The sequence below is a fragment of the Lolium perenne genome, chromosome 7 (genome assembly GCF_019359855.2).
Source record: "Lolium perenne isolate Kyuss_39 chromosome 7, Kyuss_2.0, whole genome shotgun sequence".
NCBI classification, from domain to species: Eukaryota; Viridiplantae; Streptophyta; class Magnoliopsida; order Poales; family Poaceae; genus Lolium; species Lolium perenne.
Genome location: NC_067250.2, coordinates 283,584,608 through 283,593,213, shown reverse-complemented (window position 1 = coordinate 283,593,213; position 8,606 = coordinate 283,584,608). Strand labels below are relative to the sequence as shown.

The following is an 8,606-nucleotide window of genomic DNA, read 5'->3' as shown; positions in this document are numbered from 1 at the left end:
GTTTTTTTGTGGATCTCAGGAGGGCACTAAACACTTGTTTATTTCATGTCATTTCGCTCGCCTTTTATGGAAGATAATTCATATTACTTATTATCTTCCTCCTACAAATAATATCGCAAATATGTTTTAAAATTGGTTGAATGGAGTTGCAACCAATCTAAGGATAGAATTGTATAGGGGTTTAAGCCTTATGTTGGTCAATATGGATATAGATAAATAATATGGTGTTTAACAAGATTAGACATTTCAACTTTTTGCAAGTTATTCATAAAGTGGCATACTGGATGCAACTATGGTCGTTCCTTTTCTTGCCGGATCAGTTACAACTTAAGGCTTCTAAATGCCACAGTCTGTTGTGGGCCGCTTGTAATATCTGTAGTCTGGTTGGCTTGCGGCATATTAATCGACTACGGGATGTTTAGTTGCTACATTCTTTTAATTTTTTGTTGGTTGATTCATGTATCAACTTTGTGTGACACATGAATTGTAATATTTATGAATGATAAACCTTTTAATAAAAGGGGGTGTGCATCAGCTAATGCACAGGTTGGGATCTCACTCTCCATTTCGAGAAGAATGAGGGAATTGTTGAAGATTAGCATAAAGAAGATGCGCGCTAGACTAATTGTTTACTCTTCATGTATCCTATTATAAGTTATATTTTCCAAATTACTCTATGCCTTATTGTGAATTGACATGATGATTACAATTGCTTTCAGGTGGAAATAATAGACATGAGAGGTTAGTTTAGATTTTGTAGGATCCCAACAACAAAGCAGAGGACGAGAAAGAATAAAGTGATGCGATGATTGTGTAATAATTCACCATCTAAAATCATTCCATGACATTAAAAGTTCACTCAAAATATGAATGGTTATTCATTACGGCTTTAAGTTGTCCGGTTTTATAGACGATATACCAAAAGCTATATATCAACACTAGAAACTGAGAGTGAAAAAACATGGTATTAGAGAGCAATCACATAAACTATGCAACATGCATCAAGATTATGGCAAGAAAGTGGAGATCATTGGAGATAAAGAGTCCCATAAAAATCCTCACATTCTCACCCCAAAGTTATCTTATTTATCATTAATGCTAGAGTTACGGGAATTTCCTTAAGGGAAAATTTAGGGTCGGTGCAACTCTTCTCCTTCCCGTAATTTTAGGAACCATGATCAATCCATGTCTATGTTTGCTCCTTGTTCACATAAGCATGGATTGTAGGTATACATTTAATTGTGTATATTTGGATAACATAAGTTCGTATATAAGTTGTATTATTAGCCATGTACTCTAAATATTCCCCTATATTATGTGACCTAGTTAAGGTGCAGGTAAGGGTCAATATTATCAGCTAAGTGCTATAAGGGAAACTCCAATGCCACCCAAGGTCGATTTAGTCCATTTTTGTGTGCCTCACAGACATAATCGGACACCCGTTTGCGGTGCCTCACGGTCAGAATCGGACCCCTCCCCACTTTTTGAAAAAAATAAAAAAACAACTACTACCTTACAAATTTACAGTGCGAAGTAACATATATTTCAAGTGCAATAAAAGTTACAAAATTGCAAAAGTTTAAAATCAATGTTATGGTCCGTGCAGAGGGAGCAATTCACATGAGCAGGGACCACGTCACATGAGCCCTCTCTTCCTTAGTTGGCTATGTAGTCACAATCAAATTAATTTGAGGTTGTAATTAAATACTCACTAATTTATGCTGAACTTTTTTACTTAGTCATAACTCATCTTGGTCTTTAATGTTTTATTTACAAATACATACACATTTTGCTGTATATATTATACTCCCTCCATGCCAATGAATAAGGCCTATATTTTATTAGAAAAAGAATCAAGTTAAGTAATGTTTGGCCTATTTTTCAGAAAAAACTACCAAGAACCACAATATTATATAGATATCATACGAAAATACATTTCATGATGTATCTAATTAATGGTGTTGATTTTTTATTGTACATACTAATATTTTTCTAAAAACTTGGTAAAGGTTTACGTACTTTGACTTTTAGAAAAAGTATTAGCCTTGTTCATGAGAACGGATGTAGTACTTATATTCTAATACACTCTTATGTTGCTAGTCTTACATTTCAGGTATAATGGGGAATGGTGAATCATATGATCTGAAATTATTTATGAGTAAGAATCATACAGTTATAATATTTTCAGTTTGAAGTACATTATTGTGCCAAACTAAGATTCTTAGGTTGTTGCAATACATTTTATTTTGTTTATATGGTTTGGATTGTTCACAAAAAATCTTATAATTGATATACTGTAAATATAGGCAGCCAAAAGCTACCCATTACACGGGAAATAAATCAATGCAATATGTGTATTATAGTATATGTGTCACTGTCCATAATATTGGTAAATATCTTCATAATTTAGTTGAATGTTCTAGGGTGCATAAATTCTACCAATCCAGTGACATTGGCATATGGCTTGTCTCTATACTTAGTATCAAAACCATAGCATGTGTAACATGTATGAGTATTTAGAAGTATGGTTCAATGTTGTTCATTTGATTATTCTTTTGGTTCTTGAGAAAAAAAACTAATGTTGGCTTTTGCTTGAAGATTGACTTTGTCATGTATTTCCAAGGCCTCAAAACTCAAGGATATTACTCGATAATAGGGTGTCATGTCGTCCTACATGGATCATTTGGTAACATGTGGCAATGTACTCAGGTATTTATTTTAATACTGCGCTGGCCAAGATTTGAACTTAAAACCTCTAACTCTAGTACCATATAGAATTGGATGAAACTGGTTAGGCAATTCAGAAGTTTTAGCTTTATTGACCCACCCTTAGAAAAAAGTAATATTGCATTTTTGACACTTAGTGGTCATTGTACTTGTAAATTGTAATAAGATCTACCTTTCTTAAACAGCGGAACAACAAGACAACACATGCGCACACCTAGTGGAGTAGATTATTTGGACTGTTAAATTGACATAAATCCTGCTGAGATGTAACAATAGACATGAGATGTTAGAGTAAACAAACATAAAAGTAGATCCGGCGTTCCGTATATATACATGTCAAGAAGAAGAAGAAGAAAAACAACCGAATGGTAATCTTATTTGATGAAGTCATCACCGAAATCAGCAGATTAACTATTATTTTTGTTCTTTGCTCCGTCTTGTATAAAGGAGGCAACCAAAATATGTTTGCCTTGTTTGGCTCGGTGAGTCAGTGTGATGGTAATTTCTAATGTGGCATTTAAATTCCGCAGTTTCTTATTTCTTTTTCAAATTGATGCACAAAATAGAATAGTCTGATATGGTCGTCTAAACGAAAATGATTGTAAGATAATATAAGCATTACTCCATTCACAATTGTACCTCTAATTGTCAGTTTTTTTCTTAATAATAATAGAATCTCAGTACAAGAAACGGTCAAACGGAGGTAGCATGACAAGAACCGTCGCGTTAAATCTGTGATTGCGCGGCTAGCTGACATGGATGGAGTTGTGCCGGTCTCTAGTCAGCCGAATTCAACTCCTACGGTTTGCAGGTCTTCACCTAATTAAGCTACGAACCATCCTAGAATGAAATGGTCTTAGATAAACGTTTCTGCTACTGTTTTGCACTACTTAATTCTGCTTACGATTATGCCAACCGGTACATACCAATTTCCTTTCTGAAACTGACAGGCAGTGACCGAGACTACTAGCTGCCCGAAGGAGTTTGTTTCGTCAGAGATACTTTCACGTGCTCTTTTTTTTTTTTTGATCTGGCACTTTGACGTGCTCTCGACCCATATAAATATAATACCGATTCTAAGATCTTATCAGTTATTAGCACCTGGATCCTTTGATTCATGCGATCATGTGTTGGAAGATTTTCTTGGCCTCGTCCATATCTTTAGTGTAGAAAAATAAGTGGGGACAAAAGTTGCGATTGGGACAAAGGCGTGTAATCCAATCGATGAAAGAACCGTTCAACTCGCTCGGTGCCCTCTCGCCTTGTTGGCGGTCTATATTGTGCCGTCGTCCCGCCAGGCAAATGCTGCTTGTCAAGTTCAGGTTAAAGTCACTCTCCCATCCGATGTTCCTCGTTGTTGGTCTTGATCGTCTGTTGTTTCTACTCCTAATAGCTTTTTGGCCTCAACGGATATGTAATCTGCTTTGGAGAAGCAAGCTGAGTTATTTTTATGAGGCTATTCATCCTCTGCACGAGTTGTTGACTTTTTATACAATTGGACGCTAGTGATTAGGGATTATTTGGAGCGGGCGGAAGGTGTTGGGCAGACTCTCCCGACCACCTGCCGATCCTTTGGTTTTGTCAGTTATGAGCAAAGTGGGCGCTAGCGGAGCGGATCTTCACGGTTGTTTCTCTTCTCGTGCTAGGGAGAGCTCAGGGATATCGGCTATGAGATCATGCATGAGCTCCTAGAGTTGTGTGGAGTTATGCTTACACCTCCTTTTGTCGAGGAAGTGAGGCCCGACTCGCACGAGTTCTCGGGTGTGGCTTCTCTACTGTGTCAAACACTTGACTTTGAGAAGTGTGGTGTTGTTGATGATGCAGTCTCTCTCTTGCCTGAGTCCTACAAACTAGTAATTTCTATTGGTGATGAGGCTGCTAAGTCCGAACTGTTGCCAACGGTGCCTAGAGCTGTCGTCGCGAGAGAGGTTTGCGATTTTCTCTGTCACCTTGGTTGTTGCTTACCCTGGTTCCGCAGTTGGTTGACGAGTGCCCCCAATGTCATGGCCTATCCTTTTCAGCGCAGTGTTGGAGTATCTTATTCGAGTGTTTGTTAGTGTCGCTTTATGGTTTTATTATGCTTGGTTTCGTCTGGTTTTCTCCTAAAAATTTGACAGTCTCTTAATTAAACTAAGAAACCATTGAAGAACCGTCGCCTCCTCCTCTCCCGTCCCCCTCCCGGGCGGCGGCGGAGGATCTACGCGCCCCGCTCTGAGCAGCCTCCCCTGGACCGCCGCACCTCAGCCGCCGTTGCTGCCGGCCTCGGCCCCGACCCTGGCCATGGCCCCGGCTCCGGCCCCGGACCGGCCCCGGCCTCGGCCACGGCGGCGGTGGCGGCGCCCCTTCCGTCGAACGACGAGGGGGAGGAGAGGGTTTCCACGGTGGCGTCCCATGGGAGGCGATGAGGCGCCGGTGGAGGAAGCCGGGCGGCACGGCTACTTGGTCGGGGCCTGATGCTCTCCGTCGGTAGCCATGGAGGATTCGGTGGAGCGGTGGCGGCCTCCGCCCCCGATGACGGTTCAGCTGTGGTACACATGATCCGCGTCGCCGTCTTCTTCCCTGGTGATCCGGCAGGAGGGACTTGCGGCTGGGGGCTGCTGGTCTTGCTTTGTTTTTGGTGGCGGTCCTCGGGTTTCTCGCAAGCGAAGATGAAGATCTACCGGAGGTCAGTTTGCTTTGATCTGGCTGGAGAGATGAGTTCCGGAAAGCTCCGCTGGCGAATGGAACAGTGCATATTTTGCCTGCAGTTTGCTGGATCGGGTGGTATTCGGTCGCGCGCACCCATGTTTTTATTCCGACCGTTTGGTTCCGGAGGGAGCGCCACGAAGCTATATTCTGTGTTGACATCAGGTGACTTTTTGGTCCATGGTGAAGTCAGAAGAAGGAATATCATGAAGGCCGGATTGGTGGACTGGCTAAAGGAGGTTCGAGTCAACGTGATGCTGAGGGATCTGCTTGGCGTTCCGGGCTTGCAGCAGTGGTATGCATGTGGGGGCGGCAGCACAGGGGAAGCTCAGAGTCTTACCTCTCGGGGTGAAAACCCAAGGTCTTGCCTTAACTGGTTGTGCCTGGCAATGTTCTTGTTGGAGGCATTGTTTTGAGAGTGGGGACTATCTTCAGGGGGAAATCCTAAGAACTATGGTCGGGCGACGACGGCGCTGGTGCACTGTTTCCTTCTTGGAGGCGTCGCTTTTGGAGAGTCTGTACTTCAGGTGTTGTCACGGTGGTGGTTGTATTGCTGTTGCTAGGTCTAGAAGGTTGTAGCGGGACTTTTATTTCTTAGTTTTCTTTACTCTTTTTTGGCTGTGTGCATCCGTACTACCATTAGGGTGGTGCGTTGTTGCAGAGGCTGGGTGTAATTGGTATCTTTTGATATTAATATATTCCCTTTATCGAAAAAAAAATTGAAGAATGAAATGGCTTACATAACACTTTTGCTACTGTTTTTTGCTTACGATTATGCCAACCGTAATACCCAATTTCTTATCTGAAACCGACAGGCAGGGACCGAGACTAGTAGCTTACCCGAATCAGTTTGTTTCGTCCGAGATACTTTCACGTGCTCTCGACCCATATAATACCGATTCCAAGATCTTGCCAGTTATTAGCAGCAAGCACCTCGATCCTTGACTCATGCAATCGTCTGCTGGCAGATTTTCTTGGCCTCGTCCATCTTTTTTGTGTAGAAAAAATAAGTGGGGACAAAAGTTGCAAGAGGAAGGAATCAACGACGATGTGTGGCCACTGTGCCAGGTTTTCCTTGGAAGTTCAGGTCAAGTGAGTGAAAGTGATAGATTCATCATCAAGGAACAAAGGCGTGTAATCGGATGGACGAAAGAACCATTCAACTCGTGTTTAATGAGTCCTTCAACTCTTGGCCGATCGTGCAAGACGGGCCTGATGTTACCGACTGCCCAGGCCGCCGGCAGTTGCTGGGCCAGAGTACCTCCATGGGCTGGGCTAGTAGGCCGTAATGGGATGGCATGCACGTAAATAAAGAACAATTTCTAGGGCTTTTGTGCAACCGTCTTCCTATAAGTACCTCGTCATCTCCTAGGGCTCCTTCCATCTAGCGCCACCGCGCCGCCTGCTATCCGACCTCTTCAAGCTCCCTCGTTCTTGTTCGTTAGAACATAGAAATTAACCAAGGATACTCAGCTCTCTCATTGCAATGTTGCCTGCAAAGTACCGACTGTTTGGGTACTCAAATCCCTCACAGCCAGTACTCTGCGACGACATTTCTGTGAGCGATTTCGGTTTTTTTTATCGCTACTCCGATGGAGGTTGAAGTCCATTGCGACCTGCTTGTTTCCTTTCATTGTTTGCTACAGCTTCCTATTTTTGTTTTTTATGTTCGCTGCTTCGTTTTGATGTCAAAATCGGCGCAAGCATTCTTCAGATTTATCTTTGATTCGTTCTACTTTTTTTATTTCGCTATTGTCGTGCTCTTCCTCCTAAATTTTCTCCCTTCATCTGGTTTCTGTTCATGTGTTTGATGGGGTTCGGCGGTCGGCGATGAAGAAAAACAAGGTTCGCTCGTCTTAACGGCGGGCTTACGTCCGCCTTGAAGATCTTAAAAGTAGTCTGAGCCGACACATTTCCTGATTTCATCGATCTTTTTTTTTTTGTTCTCTGTAAGCAGTGTTTTCTCTCCAATTTTAGTCTTTTCAATAAAATACGATTGTGGGGTGGTTTGTTGCGGTGATGAGATCTTTCAGTGTTGAAAGCAGATCCCTGCTTCATGAGTCTGGGAAATTCTATTTCCTCCTGAGCGGTTACCTGAGCAACTCTATACCCTACCTATTTGATTCCTCTAGCTATTAGCTTTTTTGTTTTTTGTTTTGAGGTGTTTACCTGATTTAGGCCTCACTGATAACGATTGCAACTTAGGCAATGTAAATAAACATCACACAATCATTGACACAGAACATTTTCATACCGAACAGTTTCTCTAATATTACACTACAATACAAATCCTGTTGAAAGGTGGGAACAACACCACCAACACAGGAACTCAATTAACACCACCAAAACCTGCTTCATGAGCCTCACTAATGTTGTCGAGGATGATGAACTCCAGAACCTGCTCTGTTGCAGAAAGTGTACACTCGTGACCAGCAACCACGTATTGCTTCAACAGGTTGTCACCAAATGCCCGTGAAACAGCAACTACGCCACCCAGATGTCCCTGCAAATTTTACACAACAGATGATTTCGCAATCAGTTAATATGATTAAAGAGCCCATTAGCTGCCAGTAGTTTTAGGGAATGTGAAAACTGATGATACCTTACCAGCCCACATCACAAAAACCTGCAGCATATTCTATCGTTTTGTCACTCGTCTCTCTTGTGACAATGTATAGGCGCAAATCGCGATTAATTAGGTTAATGAACAAAATCAAACTATAACACCGTCAACAACTAAATAATGGATCGATATGCCACAAAAATATGATTACTATCAGGATTGTGATGCTCAAGTCAGTATGATACATGCTCATACATATGGTAAGAGTCAAACATGACCAAAATGTCCGACTCATTTCTGCAGATCATGGTGAACTTAATCAAGCATCCCAAGTTCTTCACTGATACCCAAGTCTACGACTATTTTTAAGTTGTGCATAACACTGTTCCATATACATTGAAAACGTAGTGCTTGGTACTTGGATCTTAAATCCGTGAAATATCGTCGTGTAGCTGAAAGCCTGAAACTTTCGCCCACATGGAATCTGAACATTTGAAAGCCGGATAGAGGGTTGAAGGGCTTTCACGGTCATTCTTGTAGGCGATCACCTGGTGGTGGCAAATGTTGGAGATTGTTGGGTGGTTATTTGTAGACCGATGGTATAGTAATTGCCAATCGTCGTTGCCGTCAC

General features: G+C 41.9%; 1 non-coding gene across 1 annotated transcript; it reads left to right on the top strand.

The window, feature by feature from the left end:
• Positions 1-7,423: 7,423 nt before the first annotated feature.
• LOC127318156 (small nucleolar RNA snoR128) lies at positions 7,424-7,514 on the top strand. The gene has a single exon (XR_007861711.1). It is a non-coding gene; the product is annotated as a small nucleolar RNA snoR128 (small nucleolar RNA).
• Positions 7,515-8,606: the final 1,092 nt, after the last annotated feature.